Source organism: Ambystoma mexicanum, chromosome 6q, assembly GCF_040938575.1.
Source record: "Ambystoma mexicanum isolate Mex_15411 chromosome 6q, UKY_AmexF1_1, whole genome shotgun sequence".
Lineage (NCBI taxonomy): Eukaryota > Metazoa > Chordata > Amphibia > Caudata > Ambystomatidae > Ambystoma > Ambystoma mexicanum.
The window spans coordinates 250,863,089-250,888,374 of record NC_090937.1 but is presented as its reverse complement, the minus strand read 5'-3'; the positions used below and the strand labels follow the sequence as shown (position 1 = coordinate 250,888,374).

General features: G+C 48.5%; 1 protein-coding gene across 2 annotated transcripts in view; it reads left to right on the top strand.

The window, feature by feature from the left end:
• MTTP (microsomal triglyceride transfer protein) overlaps positions 1 to 25,286 on the top strand; it is a 627,046-nt gene that overhangs the window by 553,610 nt on the left and 48,150 nt on the right. The window lies entirely within an intron of this gene.

Below are 25,286 nucleotides of genomic sequence, written 5' to 3'. Positions count from 1 at the left end.
GTCTATCAGAGCGAGTGCCCGTGCTGTGCGGTAGCTTAGTAGACATCACCCTGTCGATGGGCTTTGTATGACATGGATAGTCGTAGGCACACTCTGGCCCTCATGATACAGATCAAACTGAAACTGTCCTGTGGACTGGAGCGGGTGTGCTGCGCCCCTGAGCTTGGGATGTGTGCAGTGGCTATTTTCTTTTTATTGCTTAGTACAGGATCTTGTTCAAAACATTTACGATCGCCCCTGTATCTACAATGAACTGAAGGTTCAGTCCTCCTATTTGGACAAGTACCTTTAGGGCTGAACTGTCATCTGTTGCCTAATTGATCAATCTTACGCACTCTCTATCTGTCCTGGGCACCGTGCCTTATCTGGTCCTGTCTCTCGTCTTCACGATTTACAGGTGGGTTTTCATATGGGTTCTGCACATAGCTGGACTGTGGATTTAAATATGTGTCTGTTCCGTAGTTGCGTTATGGATTTCAGGTTGGCGAGTGTAGTATCCTGCTGGGCTTGGTGGGTAGTCGTAATCTTCGGAGTATTGCGGTGGTGGGTGTGGCGCCATGTCTTCCATTGCTCTGACCATTCTGGTCTGGGGTAGAAATGTCGCTGTGTTTCTTCCCGGGTTTATACTCTGGGTATTTTGATCTGGATGTATCGTGTAGCATAGTCGTTGGATTTTTTCTTGCCGTCTCCTTGCCCCGGGAGGTATGGGTGGCTTATAGTTTGGGAGTGCAGGTTCTTCTTTTGGCACATCGCTTGAAAATGGTTTTCCTGGCCGCACCTCATGCACATCTGTCCTATGGTTGGGCACTTTCCTCTGTGAGGGTATTGAAACCCACATCGGTAACACTGTTTTTCCCCTTGTGGTCTTAGGTGAGTGTTTCTCGGGCCAGGTCTGAATGGTGGGCCTTGATTTCTGCATTGCTGCGAAGCTGTGACCTTTCTGGGGATTTTCAATGGCCTCTGCCTTGCACGTCTACTCTCTCGTAAACTCTGGCTAAATCTATGATTTCTGGTAGCGAGAGTGGTTTCTTCAGCAGGTGTTTCCTGAAGGTTGAAGATGTGCACCCTTCTACTATCCTGAGTCTAATTGCCTCTTCGTTGGAGAAATTCACAAAATGGCAGTGATTCATTTTCCTTTGTAGTCGTATGACAAATTCCCCAATGGTTTCATGGGGGAATTGCGCACATTGAGTACCTTTCATAGTCTGTATTGGGTAGGATAATTAGCTTTCTGTTGATAGACGCTATTATCAGAGCATACGTGGTCATGTCTTGCGTCAGGATGGTTTTTAGGATGAATTTAATTTCTTTTCCAGCTAGGTTGGGTGAGTCCTGATCTCCCATGGCCCTCATGAAGACGTTGAATTCTTCCATCCACTCTTCCCATCTTTGTCCCTGATCATGATGTGTTTGTAGCACAAAGGGGCTGGGTCATCTCAGGAATTCAGCCCTTGATGTGGTTCCTGCAATAGTGTTTACTGGTCCTCCGGCCCTTATTCCTGCACCTTGGGCACTGGTGCTTTGCTGGGTTTTGTGTTATGGTTTGCATCCTTTTCACCCTCTGCCTTCCTTCTGTGTATGTCTGTTCTCTCCTCCGTAGTGCTGCCTTCCTATTGTTGCTGTTGTTTCACATATGTTTGCTAACCTTCTTTTGATGTGTTTCCTCTGCTCTTCTCGCAGTGGTCATGTCCTTCCGTGGCAAACTGGTGCGTCTTCCTGAGACTGCTTCGGCTGTATTCCTAGCCTGGTGCCTGTGCACTGCACGTCCAAACAGCTGTTCTCCCTTCTTCTTCCGATGCAGCGTTTAGCTACGCTGCGTTCTCTGGGTCCTTTATACGCTGCACATGTGGGTGACTGTTCCCGTCTGCCTTTGCCAATGCTGCACTTTTGCTGGCGGCACCACCATGCTCCGGATCCCTTTTTCTCACCGGAGGTGCATCGCGCCACTTTGCCTGACCGTTACTCTGCGGCAGCTTCCACGGTTCCCCCTCCTCAGGCCGCGATGATGCTGGAGGCTCCTGCAGCCAGCTGCACTAGGTTATGGGGCGTGCAGGCTCTTGTTCCCCTTGCTGCCAGTTGTTATGGGGAGAGTCGGCCCAGCGGCCATGAATCACATGTAGCCAGGGTTAGGTGTTACTTCCCTTTATTCTCTCTTACACCAACTGCCTTTCCGTCCCTTGTCCCTCCGCTTCCTCCCCACTACCACGGCCTGGCTTGGTCACATGACTTGCCCTTAAAGGGGCTTAACTGTTTCCTTCTCCACAACAACATGTTCGGCATTCGTACAAACAGTAAAGGAAAATATCTCTGTTGCAAAAGAAATGTATGGGGGAGTGCGTTCTATGCAAAATAGTACACAGTAAATGGAATGTTCCTTTTTCAAAGTTACAGTATGCTGCACTCGTTCAAAAAACCCTGGGGCCGATTCACAAAGAATTTACTATAAAACGGGCTCACTCTTGACTTTCTCCTGACTTACTCTAAGTAAGTCAGGAGTAAGTCTGAGTTACGTATGGTGGTTTCATTGTGAATCGTTCCCATATCTTTAGTTTTATAGTTTACTGAAATGGTAAATCACCTCTTGGATTATTTTGCTCAAAAAAGAGCTCACACTCCAAATGATGGCCATCCATGTTTTTTTTTTTCACCATCGCTTAAATACCACTGATTGATAAGGCTCAGTGCAATAAAAAATAAAAAAAGGCAGTCGACGTCCCTTTCCCCTCTTTGTTTATCTGTTTGATGGCGCCTTGCTATCTTTAACTGAATACATTTTTAATTGTCGATTGCAATGCATTGCCCACAGGTGAATTTGACACACCAACATGTGTGTAAACGTTAAGATGTTTAGTAAACGTTTAGTAAACGTCCGTGTGTAGGCACTTTGGGTAATAATTTGACTGTAATGTTTCTTTCACAAGTTTGCGAGTCTTCATCTTGAAACTACGTTTTTTTCTCCCTTGTCTGGAAGTGTTGTTACACATTCGTATGTTTTGTTATACACACAGCATGTATTCATTTGTAATTTGATGAACTAGCCACGTCTACATGTATATTTCTTGTGATTCAACCATGATCTTCACGGATTTGTGTGGATTTGAGCCTCCCTCGTCTGCTTTACAGGGTAATTCATGGAAATTTGCACAAAAGTGTCGCACGCGGCTGGCGCACAGCGTGCCCGTGCGAATGTCTGCGCCAGCTGCGTGCGATAAAATCAATTTCCGCGCACAGCGTATTCATGGATTCTCGCCTCCAAAAACAGACGTGGCGCAAAGTGGCGCAGCGACCCTGCAGCAGCGCCAGTTACGCCCCCAAGAACGCCCTCGCGCAAGGAAAAGCCATCAAGATCGCAAAACCATCGCAAAGGGCTGTGCCAACCCTGTACCAGTTTACCGGACTGGCAAACAGCAAACGCAAAGCGGGGAACGTGTATTACGGGTTTCGGGAACACGCGTGCGCGAGAAGTTTCACACGCGATCTGGCCTGGGGGAGCGTGTGCGTGTATTTCAGAGGTGCGCGAGAAGTTTCACACGCGAACAGGCTGGGTGCATGTATTTCAGGGGAGCGCGAGAAGTACCACACGCGATTGGCCTGGGCGCGTGTATTTCAGAGGTGCACGAGAAGTTCCACACGCTATCGGGCCTGGGGGAGCGTGTGCGTGTATTTTAGGGGTGCGCGAGAAGTTTTACACGCGAATGGCCTGGGTGCGTGTATTTCAGGGGTGCGCGAGAAGTTCCACACGCGATTGGCCTGGGCGCGTGTATTTCAGAGGTGCGCGAGAAGTTTCACACGCGAACGGGCCTGGGGGAGCGTGTGCGTGTATTTCAGGGGTGCGCGAGAAGTCTCACACGCGATTGGCCTGGGCGTGTGTATTTCAGAGGTGCGCGAGAAGTTTCACACGCGATCGGGCCTGGGGGAGCGTGTGCGTGTATTTCAGGAGTGCGCGAGAAGTTTCACACGCGATTGGCCTGTGCACGTGTATTTCAGAGGTGCGCGAGAAGTTTCACACGCGATCGGGCCTGGGGGAGCGTGTGCGTGTATTTCAGGGGTGCGCGAGAATTATCACACGCGATTTCAGCAGGGTACGTGTATTTCAGGGGTGCGTGAGAATTTTCACACGCGATTTCAGCAGGGTACGTGTATTTCAGGGGTGCCGGGGAGTCCTACATGTGATTTGGCAGTGTGGGTCCGCCCAGGTGTTACCTGTACACCCTCCACGGCCCCTGCAGGCAGCCCACACCACAGGGGACTACCCTGCATCCCTGGTCATGTCCCGCAGGCAGCCCAACCCAACATGGGCATGCCCCCCAGCAAAGGCACATGTCTCCTTGCACTACTGATCACCAACTCATGTCCCCTTGCACCCCCACCCCCAGCATTGCGGGGCACCTGCCAGCAGGCCCCCACTCATGTCCCCCTGCACCCCCACCCCCCAGCATTGCGGGGCACCTGCCAGCAGGCCCCCACTCATGTCCCACTCATGTCCCCCTGCACCCCCACCCCCCAGCATTGCGGGGCACCTGCCAGCAGGCCCCCACTCATGTCCCACTCATGTCCCCCTGCACCCCCACCCCCCAGCATTGCGGGGCACCTGCCAGCAGGCCCCCACTCATGTCCCCCTCATGTCTCCCATCACTTCCACCCCCCAGGACTGTGGTGCACCCCCCACCCACCCCCAACTCCTGTTCCCCTGCACCCCCACCCCCCAGCACTGTGGGGCACCTGCCAGCAGGCCCCAACTCATGTTCCCCTGCACCCCCACCCCCCAGCACTGTGGGGCACCCTCCACCAGGCCCCAACTCATGTTCCCCTGCACCCCCACCCCTCAGCACTGTGGTGCACCCTCCACCAGGCCCCAACTCATGTTCCCCTGCACCCCCACCCCCCCGCACTGTGGGGCACCCTCCACCAGGCCCCAACTCATGTTCTCCTGCACCCCCACCCCCCAGCACTGTGGTGCACCCTCCACCAGGCCCCAACTCATGTTCCCCTGCACCCCCACCCCCCAGCACTGTGGGGCACCTGCCAGCAGGCCCCCACTCATGTACCACTCATGTCCCCCTGCACCCCCACCCCCGAGCACTGTGGTGCACCCTCCACCAGGCCCCAACTCATGTTCCCCTGCACCCCCAGCCCCCAGCACTGTGGGGCACCCTCCACCAGGCCCCAACTCATGTTCCCCTGCACCCTCACCCCCCAGCACTGCGGTGCACCCTCCACCAGGCCCCAACTCATGTTCCCCTGCACCCCCACCCCCCAGCACTGTGGGGCACCCTCCACCAGGCCCCAACTCATGTTCCCCTGCACCCCCACCCCCCAGCACTGTGGTGCACCCTCCACCAGGCCCCAACTCATGTTCCCCTGCACCCCCACCCCCCAGCACTGTGGGACACCTGCCAGCAGGCCCCCACTCATGTCCAACTCATGTCTCCCATCACCCCCACCCCCCAGCACTGTGGGGCACCTGCCAGCAGGCCCCAACTCATGTCCAACTCATGTCTCCCATCACCTCCACCCCCCAGCACTGTGGTGCACCCTCCACCCGGCCCCAACTCCTGTTCTCCTGAACCCCCACCCCCCAGCACTGTGGGGCACCTGCCAGCAGGCCCCAACTCATGTTCCCCAGCCAACATATCATCACAATCTAGATCCCTGGTCCCTATGGTCAGCCTCCACATGCAGAACACCCACCTGAGTATTGCATCCACCCACTTAGAAATGGCAAAAACATGATAGAACACCAATTGCAAGTTTGGAAACGAACACATGTCCCTCACATACACCCAATGGGTGTCAGTGAATCTCAAAACCCATATCATGATACGCATGAAACCAATGAGATGATACTACACATTGAAGTTTGATCAAGAAATATGTATTAAAGGAAACATAAATTGAATCAAAAATAAACAAACAGAAATGGGAATGTAAAAAAATAAAAAGAAGCATGTCCGTGAAAAAATGCAAAACCAAAAATCATAATCCAAAGGAATGGTGTCCAAAGTCACAGTCCACAAAAGAAAATCCTATGGAAAATAATAATCGAAAGCCATTGCTCCATGGGTAAATTGTAAAATAAAAAGAAAATCCAACAGTGAACTATGTACAGAGGAACAAGCCAGGGTCCATGATCCCAACAAAAGAAATGCAACCTATCTAACAACACTACCTAATTAAAAAAAACTATATACAAAAATGTGGCCCATTGTCCAAAAGGTCCAAAATAAATAAAAAAGCAAAGGAAACCTAACACTAACTACATAACTAATTTACAAGGGCAGCGGGCTAGTCCGACGGCTCACTGGTTGTTGTCATGGGCCAGGGCATCATCGAACTCCTATTCAATGGCTTGGAGGCGGGCATGTTCCCTGGCCCCAAGGTCCCGCAGGGATAATGCAGTGTCCAGCTCCAACTCCCTGCGAAGACCCTCGAGGCACTCAGCCCGCCTCAGCGCCCTCCGCATGGAGTTCTCCGCCCTGACCATTGTGAGCCGTTCCTCCTCTGCCTGCTGCCGCTCCGCAACTATCTGCTGGCCCAACCGCTCCCACACGGAAGCCACTCCCATTCCAGGGTTCGCCTGCCCTCCGGCCGATGCCTGCACCCCTGATGTTGATGGGCCGAGCCATGATGCCTCCCACGTCGAGCCTGCCGCTGCCTCCGACGCAACTGCCTGTGCCAGCACGACGGCATCCAGGCTGATGGAATCCACCGACGCCGTCGTGCCCGTGCCCTGCCCGATGATGCCGTCACATCCTCCATCTGCTGGGGTCCAGTTGCTGGTGTGTCCACCCCTGCTGGACCTCCGACTCCCGACTGTGGCAGGGATGGAATCCCCACCGAGGTGGCTGCATTGGTCGGGGCAGGTCCACAGGGGGCCCTGGTGGCATCTGGGCCGGAAGACGGCATGGAGTACGACTGGCGCATAGCCTCCACAGAGGAGGAGAGGGTCGCCAGAGGGCCCGACACATGTACGAGACCCCCGACCATGACCGCTCCCAACTGGGCCATGTTGCCACGGTGCTCTTCGTGATGACGTGCGTGCTCCCCCCGGGAAGCACGCACCTCATCACGAATGATAGCCGTGCGCAACGCGACACCAATCAGGACCTTCTCCATACGGCCAGGGGTCCCCTCGTCCGCAGGTGGAGGGGAGTCAGATGACATGGACATCCCCCCTACCTGCGGACGGGCCTGGGATGGGGCATCCCTGCTGGTGCATGGTGGTGCAGTCACAGTGTCAGGGACAGTGACATGCACAGGCACCTCCACGGCGACCTGTGCTGCCTCCTGCCCCTGCCCCTGGACTGCACCACTTGCACCAGCAGGGATGCCCCCACCAGGCCCCATGTGCGGCTCAGTAGCGGCCTCCTACTCCTCTGAGCTTAGCTCCACAGCGCCGTCTCCGCCCTCTTCTTCACTTTGCGCTGTGTAGAGGGAGACATAGAACACAAGCATCAGGGTACTGTACAATGGTCCCCTAGACAGGAAGCAACAGCAGATGAGTGGCACTGTCAAAGATCACTTCCATCATGTCCCTCCACAACACATGGGTCAGTGCAGGCAAAACACATGCAGTAACAGGCATGGCGCATGCTATGGACATAAGCAAACATGTCCAAGGGACTCTTGAAGCATACAATGTTGTTTTTGGACTCACATGCATCATGGGTCATGACTATCACATGCACACACTTCAACGTACTTTCATCCATCTGGACTCGTACACCCCAGACACAGTGGATGCAAGGATAACTAGGCTGCATCAGTGATTCTGAACATTGTCACAGACATGTGTCATGCATCCATGGCATTCACAAGTCACAGACACGCAGGTCAGAAACACAGACATGGACACCATACATGTACATGGCATCAGCACCCATCCCTCACCCCCACCCATGTCCAGGAACAGAGACTGGCATGCTCTCATGTGTCCATTCCGCATAGGGCTCCCCATGTTGCATTTAAACACATACACCAACCGTGTGCTTCACACATTACTGGTCTCACATGCATGACCATGATGTCCCTGCACACACACACGTGTACATGGCCTATGTCACACATACAGGCAAGTATCAGACAACCAGCACACTGCAACATGCCCTGTCTCACACAGCAATGCTTGGCCACTTACCGCTCAACTCCAGACGGGTCTGCCTCTCAAGGATCTGGGCATGGAGCGCTGGGCGTACGCGTTCCAGGACCCTCAGCTGGATGGTACTCATGCTGCCCCGGCCCCCCTCCACGAGGCGCCCGGCCTTTATGAGGGTCCTGGACCTGAAGTCCTCCCAGCGCTTCTTGACTTGCTTGATGTTGCGGGTTGTCACCCCCTCCGCGTTGATGGCAACCACAAAGTCGTCCCAGATCCTGTCCCGTCCTTCCTTGTCGGCGCGTGGGGATCCGAAGAGGGCATCATAATTCCCCAGGACAAGCTCCACCAGGACACCAACTTCCTTCTGACTGAAGCTGGTGGCCCTCTGCCCCTCTGGCTGGGGGTCGCCAATGGTCTCGGATGGTGTTTGCCCCGACATGGCGACCCCCGAGGCAGGCGTGGGTGGGCAACTGGGTCCTGGGGCTGGGCTGTGGAGCGATGGTATCCCAGTCGGGAGTGTTCTGTTCCAGCAGGGGTGGACACAGCAACTGGACCCCTGCAGATGGCTGATGTGCAGGCACCAAATGGCAGGGCACGGTGGCAGCAGGCAGGCAGGCAGCAGCAGATGGCTCGTGGGAGGCTGCTCGGGGCTCTGGGGGGCAGTAATTCGGCCTTTTGGGCAGGAGCGTGGTCTTCCGTGTGCTTACGCGTGGCCAGCTTGATACGGAGTGATTTGGCACGTGAAAATTCTGCACATCAGCGTGTAAATCGAGGAAAGGCCCTTAGCGCGTAAGCGCATCAGCACGCATACGCGATTCCATTGGACCAAAGGCCCTTAGCGCATATGCGCGGGTTTATGAAGTATCGCGCACTGGCGTTGCTTTTCGTGGGGTGCGGTGCGTGTGTTTTGCAGGCGTTGGGGTTCACGCGCTATTACTTCACAGCGGGTGGGTGTTGGCTACGCGTTCTTCTACACGCAAGGCAGACGGTGAGTGGTACCCTGCTCCCCCAGGCCCGATCGCGTGTAAAAACACCCGCGAGCCCCTGAAATATGCGTACCCCTCTCCCCCAGGCCCGATCACGTGTAAAAACACCCGCGAGCCCCTGGAATACACGCGCCAAGGCCAATCACGTGTGGAACTTCTCGCGCACCCCTGAAATACACACGCCCAGGCCAATCGCGTGTGGAACTTCTCGCGCACCCCTGAAATACACGCGCCCAGGCCTATCGCGTGTGGAACTTCTCGCGCACCTCTGAAATACACGCGCACAGGCCAATCGCGTGTGAAACTTCTCGCGCACCTCTGAAATACACGCGCCCAAGCCAATCGCGTGTGGAACTTCTCGCGCACCCCTGAAATACATGCACCCAGGCCAATCGCGTGTGGAACTTCTCACGCACCCCTGAAATACACGCGCCCAGGCCAATCGCATGTGGAACTTCTCGCGCACCCCTGAAATACACGCGGCCAGGCCAATCGCGTGTGGAACTTCTCGCGCACCTCTGAAATACACGCGCACAGGCCAATCGCGTGTGAAACTTCTCGCGCACCTCTGAAATACACGCGCCCAAGCCAATCGCGTGTGGAACTTCTCGCGCACCCCTGAAATACATGCACCCAGGCCAATCGCGTGTGGAACTTCTCACGCACCCCTGAAATACACGCGCCCAGGCCAATCGCATGTGGAACTTCTCGCGCACCCCTGAAATACACGCGGCCAGGCCAATCGCGTGTGGAACTTCTCGCGCACCACTGAAATACACGCGCCCAGGCCAATCGCGTGTGGAACTTCTTGCGCACCCCTGAAATACACGCGCACAGGCCAATCGCGTGTGAAACTTCTCGCGCACCTCTGAAATACACGCGCCCAAGCCAAACGCGTGTGGAACTTCTCGCGCACCACTGAAATACACGCGCACAGGCCAATCGCGTGTGGAACTTCTCGCGCACCTCTGAAATACACGCACACGCTCCCCCAGGCCCGATCGCGTGTGGAACTTCTCGCGCACCTCTGATATACACGCACACGCTCCCCCAGGCCCGATCGCGTGTGGAATTTCTCGCGCACCCCTGAAATACACGCGCCCAGGCCAATCGCGTGTGGAACTTCTCGCGCACCCCTGAAATACACGCACACGCTCCCCCAGGCCCGATCGCGTGTGGAATTTCTCGCGCGTGTAGAACTTTGGCGCACATTTTTTGCCTGCGCAGGGACGCTACCGCCTGCTTTCGTGTGGCGGACATGTATGGGCCTGTGCGCGTCTTTGGCCGTGCGCTGTTTTTCCCTATTCCATTCCATGAATACGTGTTGTAGGCGAGCGTGTGGGCGTTCCGCGCACTTGCCTCCTGTACTTCCCCCGTGACGCCCACATTTTCACGAGTTGTTCCCCATTCTGCGTGTAACGCCCCGTGTTATGCCTACTTTTGTTATGTGCGCCGCGCTATGTGCGAATTCGCTGTGGCCTTATCGCACGGCGTTCGATGACCTGTGCGCCAGCGTGCGCCGTGCACTTTTTCAGCGCACATCCCACATTTTGTGCGTGCACAGACTTCCATGAATAGATGTGTGCTGTTTTCTGTGCGATAATCGCACTTGCACTGCGATTTTCTCACTTTCACTGCGAATCGCACGTTTTCGCACGCTTGCGCCGAAAATTTCGCCGCACATTAATTCCATGAATCGGCCTGTTAATCTGTTCAGAACTCTGTGATATTATGTATGTTATACATTTCTTCAAATATGGTGCTTAGTAGGTGTTGTGAGGGAATGGCATACTTGGGAGCGTGCCCTTTAAGGGCACGACACACGAGTGAGGAAGAGGAGGAGTTTAAAAAGGAAGAGGCAGTCATAATGAAATCAGTGAACTGATAGCACGTCTCTGTGTCCTTCTTACATGCCTTGTGAGCTGCCTTTTACTTCCTACAGCAGGGGGTCTTCCACCTTTGCTTTATGGTATTACTCCCAGGCCCTCTAGATTCATGCTTAGTGGAGGTTTGGTGTCTGTTTGTTTCATTTACCCTAACACCGTACAGGATGCCCAACCTGACCTAATCTCAGAGGGGCCTCACCCAAACTATGAGACGCCAGCTAAAAATACGTGGTGGTGTTGGGACTTGGATGGCCTAACTAGGCATGCAGTTGTAGGGCACAACATCAACACAAAATGCCACAAGGCACCTAGCAAAATATCCCAGGGTACATAAAGGATAGACCTAGTTAGAGGATTAAGAGACACACTTTTAGGAGTTGGAAGGAAAGGGGCTGGCTGCTGGAGGCCCAGACTTGAGCTGTTGGGGAGAGAGTTGCAAAGCGTAGCAGCTCTTGTAACAGAAAATGTTTGCCGGCTCAGGTGCACGGGAGAATATGTCAAATGCGATCATCAACCAAGATCAAACAGACAGGTCTCAGTGTCTTGTAAAGGGAGATGGGACTGGAACTTTTAGGCAAATTTCCGAAAAGAGCTTTATGAGGAATGGGGAGGCCTTTGGAATGGCATCTCTGTTTGATGAGAATCTCGTAGAGAGACTGGAACTGATGGTTAGATTGTGTGTGGAGTCTGGATGAGGAGTTTTGTAGAATGGTAAACTTTGGGGCCTTAGACGAACTTGCGCCTTGCAGCTCCATGTTGCAGTGTTCCACTTTTGGAGCAGAGTGCTTGAGTGATAGAATGGAATTCAGAGGCGGGGATGTTGCAGAAAGGGAGGTGGGATTTCATGTTTCGGAGACATTTGATGGTCAAGCTTCCAGAAAGAATAATGAAATTGACATGAAATTCAAAAGAAAGGGAGGGATCCAGAGTCACTCCTAGACACTGGCCTTGCGTAATGATGGAAGAGGAGGGCCAACACTTAGCTGGGGGTTTACTGAATACCATAGTTCAGTATTCCGATGAATATTGAAGAATTGAACACGTAATTAGCAAAAATGCAATGCCAAATCTTGTTCATAACTAAAGTTTATAACTAAAGTGCCAAACCTGATGAATATACCTCAAGAAAGACACAAATTGTGTTCACGTTTTTCTTCTGCGTGTCCTATTTTAATAAGCATAATTTATTTCGATAATTAAAGCAGCAAGCCCTTCAGATCCAAAAATAACAAATCATCAACCAGCAAAAATAGGACATTATCCTGTTAATTGCAAATATCTGAACTTAAAAAATGTTTAGGTCACACTAGATAGTGTTAATTATTTGCCAGAGCTCTTGCAGACACATACCAGAGGGACCCTTGTGTCAGTCATCTGCTCCGTGATTCAGGAAGTGCTCCCTCTTAAAACCATTGCATCTTGTTCACTTTCATGCTCTAGCGATGGCCCTTTTAGAGAGGGTTATTTCCAGGATAATGCAATAGGAAATTAAAGAGAATGAGGCAATACTGCTTTGCTGCACTGTACCATCAATCGTTATAAAGCAAAAAATCAGTTTGTGTGTTCCTTATACAATTGCACACTGTTCCAGCAATCTGCACCAAATTATACATAGTTGCCTGCTAGGACCCTCCAGGCATTACTGGCTGCATGACAATTGAACACGCCACCCCTTTTCCCAGATTTCAGTCCCTTTACACATGAGACGGTTGCCTGAAATCGATGAAACATCAACGTGGTCGTAGAAGAGCAGGACAAAGCTCATTTTAAGCATCTCGACGCAAGGAACAAAACATCAGAATCCCCACGGGCCCCTAAAAACATGTTTTAAAGCCCAAGGACGTACCGTTTCTGAGATATTTGCACCAAGAGCACACAGAAGGTCCCAGTATGCTGCAGCACGCCAACTCTCGCCTCGCCTCCACGTCTGCTCCCGGGTATGTCAGTCAGCAACACGCGCTCATTCACAGTGTAGTGTACTTCAGAGTGCAAAGCACATCAAACAATAAGCGACTCAGAACAGCGACATACAGGAGCATTTATTTTCAACAATTGATGAGAGTATTATCATGTCTGTCTACAGAACCTATGGGAATATGGGTACTTTTAGCTAGTTTTATTAATAACGTCTTTAATTTAAGAACTGCTGCTCCCTTTAGCTCATGTGAGGTCAGGTAAAGTGCAGTACATTGAAATCATCAGGAACACGGAGCAAAGCCCCCTGGGCTGCACAAGGACGATGACTTCATAAAGTAGACGCGTCTATTCATAAGAAACCAGATGTTGGCCAATGTTCTTGTGGTTCTGGCTGAGGCGGACATCTTAGAATGATTAGCTGATTAGCCCCTTTACTATCAGACGTCCCCCAAAAATCAAATAGTGCATAGCACCGTGCTAGCCTTGCATAGGAGAGGTGGTGATGCCTCACTTTTCCACACTTCTGACAGCAGAGGGGCTAGTGGGTAGGCCGAGAGAGATCTGGATCTGCTTCTCACAATTTATGTATTCTGTATAGTGAACAGATCACTGAAAAGTGCTGGCGCTAGTGCATCTTGTAAGATCGAAGTAGATCCTGATTAGTTACACTTCACCAGTCCCTCCAATGCCAAGAGATTTCAAAAGAAGAAATAACTAATTTATCACAGCGATTGCCTGGAATGCTAGAGGTAGCATAATTGATACCTGCCTTTTCAACATAATGGGCCTCATTACGACCCTGGCGCTAATGGGTTAACCGCGCCGTAAAAGGCTGCTACGTTATCTACGCTGGAGCAGAAGCTCCTCAGCGCCGTCGCCGTGTGCTGCAGGAGCAGCACACCCATCCAGAATCACTTTGAGGTAATTTAGCAGGCTCTTTGCTAAATGGCCCTGTAGCCCCTCTGTGCCCCTCTGATGATCACCTTGCACAGCTGCTGCGCCCAAAGATCTGCCGCGGACGCGCAAGTCCTTGCATGAATAGCATTTCATGCTATTTCATTCATTTAAATGCCTCTACGAGCGAATCTCCCACGAGGCTTACCACATTAAGATGGCCGCCGCCCTGAAACACACTGCTGCCTGACTCTGTCCCTTGGTGCGCCTGACCCTCAGCCCTGCCGATTGGCTGCCCGCCAACACTCATCTCCACCCCCAATCGCCGGCAGGCATCGCCGGCCAACGAAGTAAGGCCAAGGAAAGAAGGCCATCAGCTGACTGAGCTGACTGAGCTGAGAGAGCGCCACAGGCGCTTAGGAGCCGCCATGCTGCCCGCGCACGCTCCCCCGCTCGCAAAGGGACTTAGGAACCCTGTACAAGAATCTGCAAGAAATCGTGAATTGTGATTCGGGATGATTCGATGAACCGGCCTGGTCACAACAAAGTACTCCAAACTTCTAGTAAACTGCCGGTAATGTACACCAGTACAGCTCGCTATTGTCTGTCTGTATAACAGTGGTTGTACCTTATGGTCGCCTCAGACCCCAATGCTATTGAGTTGTGCCTTATGGTCGCCTCAGACCCCAATGCTATTGAGTTGTGCCTTATGGTCGCCTCAGACCCCAATGCTATTGAGTTGAGCCTTATGGTCGCCTCAGACCCCAATGCTATTGAGTTGAACCTTATGGTCGCCTCAGACCCCAATGCTATTGAATTGTGCCTTATGGTCGCCTCAGACCCCAATGCTATTGAATTGTGTCTTATGGTCGCCTTCAGACCCCAATGCTATTGAGTTGTGCCTTATGGCATATTATACTTCACTATATCTAACAATGCATAGTACACCTAACACCTACCCACATTGCCCTCTAACAGACCCCCCTACATCTAAGTGGGTCTATCCGCCACCGCCACACTGTGTCCCTCACCTTTTGTACACTACCCTTTACTTCATTTTGGCCTTAAACACCGCGCATTCTGGTCCCACGATGGCTCCACAACATAATCTGGCGACCACCACCTCTACAAACCCATATCTTAATGACCCAGCACTGTAGCTACAAGACTTCGCGGCCAAACCCATTCCTATCCAACCGTGCCACACACGCATCAGGAACGCGAGACTTGGCTCGCCACTACATCACACCTCAAAAACACATTCCACATCACGGCTTCACATTACCTCTCTTGGTTACCCCTCACTCTTGTCTGACACCAACAGATCTAAACCTACCATAGATGCACCTTCATCACCAGGCCCACTTAGCTGCTCAACCCCAAGGCTACGCAGTAAACCTTGCGCCACCTCAGTCCGGAACTTAAGACTAGCAACCAGGTGTCACCATTGGTCCTATCACTTGAACACAGACAACAGGGACAATTCTGCTAACTCCATCAAGAACAATACCACTACCCCAGCAACTCCTTTAACAACAGAGGCCCCACTAGCTAAAACACCCAATTCCCAAGCCAAACTCAAAGGCGCGCTCATCAATGCCCGCTCTGTCCCCGCTCACGCGCTAGACATTGCAGACTTCATTGTGACCGAAAACCTTGACTTTCTGGCAATCACTGAAACTTGGTTACACGCTGCCTCTGGTCCTGCATTGACCCTTGCCATCCCCAACAACTACCCTATCATTAGATGCGACAGGAACACTGATCAAACCAAGGGGGGCGGATTAGCATTTATATTCAAGAGCTCCCTTAATTTGAGAGCTGTGAACACCTATCAGCTACCCTCCGCAGAACTTCTCTCAATTAAACTCCCACTTTCACCTAACCACACAGCCTCAGTGCACCTCATATACCGGCCACCTGGTCCCACGTCCACATTCATAGAGGACATCTCGGCCATTCTAGCAGCCTGTACCAAGCCTAAGTCCCAAATCATTATACTGGGTGACCTTAATCTGGGCTACCTGGATACAAATGACACCAAAGCCTGTGACTTAGCTAGCGTCCTCTCTGATTTTGGCCTCACGCAACATGTCAATGAACCCACTCATATTAAGGGTCGCACACTAGACTGGGTTTCTGACATGAATTGCGCATTAAACATAATCTCAGTGTTACCATGTGCATGGTCCGACCACCATAAAATAACATTCTCGATCAACTCCGGCCAACCTTTAGACAAACCCTGCTCCGCGCCACCAACCTTTACTCGTAACAAGAAGGACATCACTGCTGGGAAATTACTCCCACTCATCCTCCCTTTACTGAACTCGGTTTCTTCCACATGCTCCGACCCCACTGTCCTTGTGGACACTTACAACCGAGTTATGTTAAAAGCCCTTGACTCCATTGCCCCAATCAAACAGCGCAAAGAAAAACTACGCAACCACCTTAACTCATGGTTCACCCCACACCTACGAGAACTGCGCAAAGAGAAACGCAAAGCGGAGTCTCTCTGGAGATACTCGCCTTCACCAGTAAACAAAAATAACCTCTTATCTATCACCCTCGCGTACAAGGAAGCCATACTAGCGGCTAAAAAAGAAGTGCTCAACAACAACAGGATCATCCAGGCTCAGTCTAGCACTAAGGAACTATTTAAAATTCTTAAAGAATTGGAGTCCCAAGTTGCTCCTCTTGACAAGTGTACCCCTGACGTTGAATGGTGCTCTAACATACAGAAAGCTTTACTAAACAAAATCACGACACTCCAAGCTAAAATCAATGCCAAAAAGTCCTATCTGATAGGCTCAGCAGGTAATCCCCTATCCTACGATATCCCATCACCTAAACACCCACTCAAACCTTTCAGCTTCTCACCCCTCACTACTAAGGAAGTGGAAAATATCATTATGAAATTAAAACCATCCAATTGCCAAGGTGATGCCTGTCCTGCTCCAGTCGTGAAGGAAGCAGCACATGACCTTGCCCCCTTTATCACCTCCTTCATTAACTCCTCCTTTAAATCTGGAATAGTACCTAACAACCTCAAGGATGCTTGGGTAATCCCATTGATCAAAAAACCTAACCTAGACCCTACCAATCCCACCAACTATAGGCCCATCACCACAGTGCCCTACCTCCTCAAAATCTTGGACCGAGCTGCATATCTACAAATCCAGGATTACCTTGACACCAACAACCTATTAGGGCTCAGACAATCGGGCTTCCGCCCGAGACACGGTACTGAGACAGCCCTGATAGATCTAAAAACTCAAATTGAGGACACGAAAGACAAGGGCAAACTAGCGCTCCTACTCCTACTGGATCTCTCTGCGGCCTTCGACTTGGTCGATCACCAAATCCTTTGCCAGCACCTCAAACTTGCCGCCCACTTCTCTGATGCAGCTACATCATGGATCAGCTCATTCCTTGCAAATAGGTCCATGAGGGTCTTCTCACCACTCGCCGCTGCTGACCCAGTGCACGTCCCCTGCGGAGTCCCCCAAGGCTCATACGTATCACCTACGCTATACAACGTATTTACAAAACCTCTCTTTGATATTCTTGATTATCTGGTTGTCTCCTACACTAATTATGCGGACGACACCCAGATACTCATCCCTATCACTGGGGATTATGTAATGGACACCAAAGCGATTAATGCAGTCTACTCTGCCATCCAAGCGTGGATGGCCCACCACGGGCTTTGCCTAAACGATGAGAAAACAGAGCTACTCATCCTAGGTTCCCAGCCCAAACTCGCAAAACTCGACAGTAAATATGAGACCTTTAACATTGATGGCAACATTATCAAGGTTACTAATGTCACCAAAACTCTCGGTATTTACCTAGATTCCACCCTCTCACTCAACAGACAAACCAACTCAGTTGTCTCAGCATCCGCGTATACGTGTAAATTGATCACAGCCTGCCGTCCCTTTTTAACAACTGACAACTGCCTTATTCTCGCCAGAACCCTCATCCTATCCAAAATCGACTACTGCAATGCCCTTTACCTCGGAACTAGCCAAAGAAACATTGATAAACTAAAGGTAACCCAGAATAACGCCATCAGGGCCGCTCTCAACATAGACAAAAGTGTGGTTGTTCCCAAAACACTTTGGGAACTCCCGTCCCCTGCACACTATCGAATATCTGAAAAAATCAGAACAATAACTCAAGAGAGTTTCTGGATTTCGTTCACATATAATCTTTTAGGTAGAATTTTTGGAAAAACGAGAATTATGACAGAAACACGTTTCATGATACATAAATAATTTTCCTTAAACAAGTAAGCAAATATGCAAATATTTTCTGGAGACCAGAGATTTTCGTAAAATTATCCTTTTCTTTATTGTACAAAGCATATGGTGGTGCCCAACGCGTTTCGAGTACAACTCTTCTTCAGGGGCAATGGCACAATTGTTTCATTTTTCTACAAAGTGAAGAGATGATATAAGTCAAATTATATTAGCCCATACATATAGTTTATCTCTGTTTTTATCTCAGTTTAACTCAAAAATAGCGTCAACAAGTCATCCGTTGAACATAAAGTAACACATTTAAACAGGTGATCGTAATTTAAGAAAAATATTCATTAATACAAAAAAACACACTTGGAAACCATATAGTAGTGTGCTTGTTTTACACAAAGATAAAGAAGACCAAATGTTGTTTATATTCAGCTCGGTAAATCTGCTTATGATCCCATCCTCCATTCTTGAGCAAGAGTTTACGTAGTTATATTTGTACATGGAACTTTTTTTAACAACAAAAGCGTTTTTTTTAAAAAAATGAAAACAAGGTTATCTAATTGGCACTTTCTAAATGAAAGTAGGTGGATTGAAGACTTACGTATCTTAAGAAAAAATGATCGGTAAAAGTAAGGTGATTGCAAAGTGCATCTAGTGGTTGTCATCCAACACGGAAGGTTTGCGGCAAAAAGGTTCAAAGTCTGTCGACTACTATTTTTTAACTGAGAAGAGAGAGACAAAGATAAATATTTCAAATAGACTGCATCTAATCTAGAGAAAACCTGATGGCTACAAGTACTTACATGAAATATTTTGGAGGGAGGCGCTACAAGGATTGTCGCATCTGCCGGATTGGAGATGCGTCCACCCTGTGCAGCGTCTCTTTATATACTGACTGTGATGCTCTTTGTTAGCAAAGTGACATGCGCGGTGAGTAGCCTAAGTGCGCATGTGTAGATAAAGCTTGTCATGTCTACTGACGTATTTAGGAAAAGGAAGAGTTGCGCATGTGTAGGACAGATCTCATCATGTTTACTGACGTATCCAAGATCAAGTGGTTGCGTGGTGTACGTCAACCGTGTGACGTATCATCCGCGTCTTTCAAGTAAAAGAAACCAAAATGGTGAACCTTAGGGAGGCGAGTCAAAGAGTGCTCAGCAAAGACTAGATGTGAAATTTAGTATACCTGATCTTAAAAAGGTGTAATCTCGGGAATTGAAGTATTTACTAAAGAAGGTATGGTATTCTATACAACGGCCGCATGGGAGGTGGAATGTCGAAACAAGATGGTTCGGGTACATGTAAACATAAGGAAACATATATATTGGATACGTAAGGATATGTATCAACAAAAACATAAACATAAACATAAATTCAACCATTAAACGATTCCAAATTACTGTATAAATTAATTAGTCTGAGCAACCTCTGCAGACGGTTTGTTATCAAATTTCATTTATATCTGCTCCTCATGGATGCACATTCTATTTCTGGAAACTGTAGCATGGTATCCGAGTCTTTTTTAGAAAAATATTGGCATAACATTTTTTATATAGAAATAGAACGGGAATCTAACAACGATGTATCAACAAATGCTACATTATAACTAAGGGCCTAGGTAGTATTCTTCGTTCATCCCTAACGGGGTAAGTGAATCAAGGCAGTGTATCCAATATAATTCTCTTTGTGACAAGATTTTTTGTAGATCACCACCTCTTGGAAGCGGCTGCACAATTTCGAGAATCACAACTCTCATTTGGGCCACAGTATGTTTGTGGTCTCTAAAATGTCTGTATACTGGGGATTTTGTGTTTTTGGTACGGATGTTAGATTTGTGCTCCGTCCAACGTTCTTTCGCTTTTCTGGCTGTTTTACCCACATAGTACAGTCCACAAGGACAGCGTAGAGCATAAATGACATTTTTTGAGTCACAGGTGGCATATTGTTTTAATAGTATTTTTTTACCTGTGTTGGCATGTCTAATGTGATCTCCCTTTATTACATTCGAACAATGCTGACAATTCAGACACGGGAAAGTGCCGTTTTTTGGTTTGTTAAAAAATGACTGATTGGACTTTTTCCTTCTTTCGGCTTTAATTAATTTGTCTCGAAAGTTTCTGCCTCTTTTGTAGGCAAGCATCGGTGGTTCTGGGAACAGTTGATTAAGCTGTGGGTCTGATTTAATGATATCCCAGTTTTTGTAAATTATCCTTTTTATCTGAAAGCTCTGGCTAGAGTATTTCAGTGAGTGTATCAAGTTAGATTTGGTTTCCTTGGGTTTAATGGTCAGCAATTCCGTTCTAGTCTGTGCTTCTGTTCTGAGTATAGCTTTGTTTAGGAGGACAGTTGGAAAATGTCGATCTTCAAAACGGGATTTCATAATCAAGTATTCTTCTTGGAGTTTATCCGCCTCTGAGGTAATTCTTTTCAGGCGAAGGAGTTGACTATACGGTAGATTTTCTTTTAGATGTTTTGGATGAAAACTGTGAAAATGAAGAGTGCTATTGACATCTGTAGGTTTTCTGTAAATTTGTGTCTTAAGTGCTGAGTTTGAGATTTCAATAGTAACATCCAAAAAGTTGATGGAAGGCTTTCCAATTTCAATTGTTAGTTGAATTCTGTCATTGCATTGGTTCAAGAACTCCCAGAAGTGCAGTAGTTCAGATTCCGTTCCTTTGAAAATGCCAAAGATGTCATCAATGTATCTGTACCACTTTTTGATTTTTCCTTTCCACGTTGGATTTTCCAAGACATAGGTGTGTTCAAAGAAGTACATAAAGATGTTAGCATAGGAGGGTGCCACTGGGGAACCCATCGATGTACCCGAAGTTTGTAAAAAGTATTGTCCGTTGAACCTGAAGTATTTATTGAACAAGATGATATTGATTAATTCAATGGCAAAGGTTTTCTGTATTTGGATTTCATGATGTTTCAGGAGGAACCATTCTAGTGCATCAATGCCTTGGTTGTGTGGAATTGAGGTATATAAACTAGTCACATCCATTGTGAATAGGATGAGATCAGTTTCCGTCATATCAATATCTTTGATGTTCTGTAAAAAGTGGCTAGTATCTTTGATATAGGTGTTGGTTTCCTGTATTAGCGGTTGTAATGCTGTGTCAAGGTAAATAGCAAGAGGTTGGAAAATACTTTCTGTTCCTGCCACAATGGGTCTTAATGGTGGGTTAGTTCTATGTTTATGGATTTTCGGAAGGCCATAGAACACTGGAGTGACCGGGTGTTTGTTGATAAGGAAGTTGCTAGTATTCTCTGAAATCCAGTTCAGTACTTCCGCTTTTTCTACTGTATTTTTGATGATTTCCTTGATATTAGTAATAGGGTCATGATCCAGTTTAAGATAAGTGTTTTGGTCAGATAAGAGTTTGAGGCATCCTTCATTGTAAAACAAGGTATCCATAATGACTAGGGCTCCTCCTTTATCCCCTTTTTTGATTGTGATCTGATTATCTTCTGCTAAATTCTTAATGATATTCAATTGATGTTTTTTGATATTTTGTCTACTCGAGGGTTTGAACTTCAATTTTTTCAGAGCCATAGTTGTTTTAGTTTTGAATAAGTTGACCAAAGGATGGTTAACCTGAGGATGGAAATTACTCTTATTCTTCATTTCTAAAAATGGACATTTTTCTTTTTCTCTAGTGTCCGGATTCAGATTGTCAAAGAAAATTTTGAGCTCCATTTTTCGAATCAACTTAAAAAGATTAACCTCTTCTTCAAATAAGGTTGAATTATTAGTAGGTATAAAGGATACACCTAGATTAAGGGTGTCCATTTCTGATTTTGATAACACCTTGGAGGAAATGTTTACAATTATTGGTTCCTTCAGTGTTTGGTCTTCTGACGGCCTTTTCTTTTTCCCTCGTCTTGTTTTTCTCCTCCTCCTAAAAAAGATTCTGGTACGGGAGTAGTGTCTCTGGGTTGTAGAGGAACTCTGCTTTGTGGTTGTATAACTGGAGTAGTCGTAGGTGGTACGATGTTACTGGTGGAAGGCATCTCTTCCAATTCTCCGCTGGTTACTTCACTGCTATCTGTATTATTAACAGGGCTTGGTCTTGGTTTCATTTCATAAACAGGTGTGCCTCCTGGTTCTCTATATATCCGCTCTCAACATAGCCAGGCGTGCCCACATCTCCTCCATCAGACGCAACCTACACTGGCTTCCCATTGCACGGCGTATCGCCCTCAAAACACTTGTTCTTAGTCACAAAGCACAGAATAACGCTGCCCCGGCTTACCTATCTACGCGCTTTGCCCAACACACAGCTTCCAGACCACTAAGATCTGCACAAGCGCACACTCTCATCATCCCTAGTTTCAAGCCCTTGTAAATGTTGTTCATAATTATATATGTTTGTACATAACTATATATATGTTTATATAAATGTAACCTCTAACTGCCTGCTGTAACATTCACTTGTAACCTTTCTAAACATGCGCCCTGATGCCCGTGGGCAGGCTGCGCAATACAAATAAATAAATACAAATACAAATTAGCGCCTGATTACGAGGTCCCTTTGCGGGACCCGACCTGAATGGCTGGTCTGGACCATCCGTTAAAGTAGGGACCCGGAAAGGGACCTCGCAGGCAATTATGGTACCGCAATTTGCAGTACCGTAATTGCCGCCTTCCCCATTCCCATTGAGCCCTATGGGGCAAAAATGGGAATGGGGAAGGGCCATGGGGAAATACCACCCCGCCAACCTTGGAATGGGGCGGTATTTCCCCATTTCACCATGGCGACTTGTTACAACACCGGCACCAACCATGGTGCTAATAGCGCCATGGCTTAGCGCCGGTGTTGTAATGAGGGCCAATGTATTTTAAAAATTTCACAAAACCGTATTATACCCTGTGGCTAAAACACGAAAAAACTGTTATACAGCCAAGTTCCTTTTCCAAATATCCAGTCATCTTTCAGGGGAAGGAAGACCCCCCCCACCTTGGTTGTCACCATGCTTGGACACCCAAGAGCACTGGCATTAAATAAGACAAACGGTGCATATACCTCTAATAGCTACCAGCGTAGTCTACTTGCAAACCTACCCAGGCACAAGATTTAAAAGAAGCACAATGTTCAGTTGCAACTATGGGCCTCATTCAGAGTAGGGTGGTAAGGGTTAACGGTCACCGGTAACGAGACCGGTGCCGTTAAACCCTTAACGCCTACTAAGAGTTTCCTTTGTGGGTCCTTCCTTAACACCTGCTTTTAGCAGGCATTAAGGATGGAACCCGCAAAGGGACTTTAGTGGTAATAACGGTACCGTAATTTACGGTACCGTTATTAGCGCCTTCCCCATTCCCATTGAGCCCTATGGGGGCTCAAATGGGAATAGGGAAGGGACCTGGTGAATGGGGAATTACCGGTCCCTCCAACCTTGGACTGGACCGGTAATTACTCCATTCACCGGGCGGAGTTGGAACGATTTTGGAGGCAGCCATGCCGCAAATAGTGGCGTGGTTACCTCCAAAGTCGGAATGAGGCCCAATAGCACCTAACGCACACATGCCAAAATGCCCTGTGTCTTTTGGGAGACACTCACCTAGTTGGTTTTTTTGTTGCAGTCTAGTGCTTAGTTTTGCTTTTCCCATTATACAACCAGTACTACAAGTCCCAAAATAAAATCACAGAACTGTATCAAAGTCTCCCAAATGATATGGGATACGTTATCATATACCCCATAAAGTTGGACAAAAGTGTAATAGGACAACCCCAAATGGCAAAAGATCCCTGCTTCATGATACAATCTTCCCTTAATTCTTTTTTATCTCATTTATTTTTGATTATGTACTAGTTGGTTAATTGTATTATAAGTAAATGAAATTGTAAAAGTTCTAAATGAACTAAATACAATTTAAAAAAAAATCTATAATGAAGAACTTCAGGCGAAAAACAATAGGACGGGTTCTTAACCTATTTGATAAACACATACAATAAATATGAGGCTTTATTGAGCTCAAAGTTGTGTGTCAAAACTGAATTCCAAGACAACTGACAACAGTTGGTTGGGAAACAACGTAAAAGCAACGTATGAGCACTGATTGATTTTTGTAATTCCCTACAATGTATTGCATGTTATGTTTTCATAGCCAGTGTTACAATGAAGCAGTTATAGATAAGATAAGTGCCTTGGGTGCCACCAGCAAAGGGCTCTGTGGGGTACCATTTTGGACGTACCAAATGCAACCACTGTAAATTAAAGCGCAAAAAAATGGCACTTTGCATACATTTTTGCACCGGCCCTCCATCTTTCAAGTGTGATGTGTTGTGTTATTTGCATATAAATGCAAATACCCAATTAAACAGGCTCTGCATAATACAATAGAGCTAGATTTGTTTATGTAGAGGGTATGAGGGCCCTCTTCCTGCTCCCACCTGTGATGCTAAGAATCTCTCTAGGCTGGACTACTGCAACAGCCTGTTTCTAAATCTGCCTGCTTCTACTCTCTGCTCTCTACAACTCATCCAGAACAGGACAGCAAAACTTGTCCTTGGCCTCAACCCCTGGGATCGTATCTCTCCAGCCCTGAAATCTCTTTATTGTCTCCCAGGGGCTGCAAGCATTAAATTCAAGACCGCTTGCATTGTCCACAAGGTTTTCTGGGGCCTGGGTCCAAAATACCTTCAACTCTCTCCCTCCGTAAATACCTTCCTACTCAAGCTCTTCGCTCCTCCACCTCCAACACCCTCAGGGTCAGTGGTTTCTCAAAGCAATGAGTTGGGGGTAGATCTCTTTTCTCGGCCGGAGGCTCCCTCTGGAATAGCCTCCCTGCCACTCTGAAACTTGAGGAGAACCATCTCCGGTTTCGGAGGCAACTCAAGACCTTCCTCTTTGCTTCTGCCTTTCTCTCCCCTGTTGATCTGTCTGCGTCAGCAGCATGCACCTGGTTACCCTCTGACTTTCGGGCCCAGGTCCCTGTCCACCCAGCCACACACACGCACTGCCTCTTGGCAACCCCTGCACTTGGGTCTGTATCTGTAATCCTACAGTCCCCTTACCTGCACTTATTAGACAACCCTTGTCTGCGCTTTACTCCTTGCACTTGCCGCCTTGCTGGCTGGTTGTTGTTCTATCCCTTGCTCAGCACTTTCCACTCCCCCCTCTCCCTTGCGCTTTCTGCCTTCCCTCTCCCCTGCACTTGCACATGCTCAACGTCACTGGGCCTAGTAAGCCTCATCGCGCTCTGAAATACTTGTGTGGAAGGGAAGGAGGAAAGGAAGGAAGGAAGGAA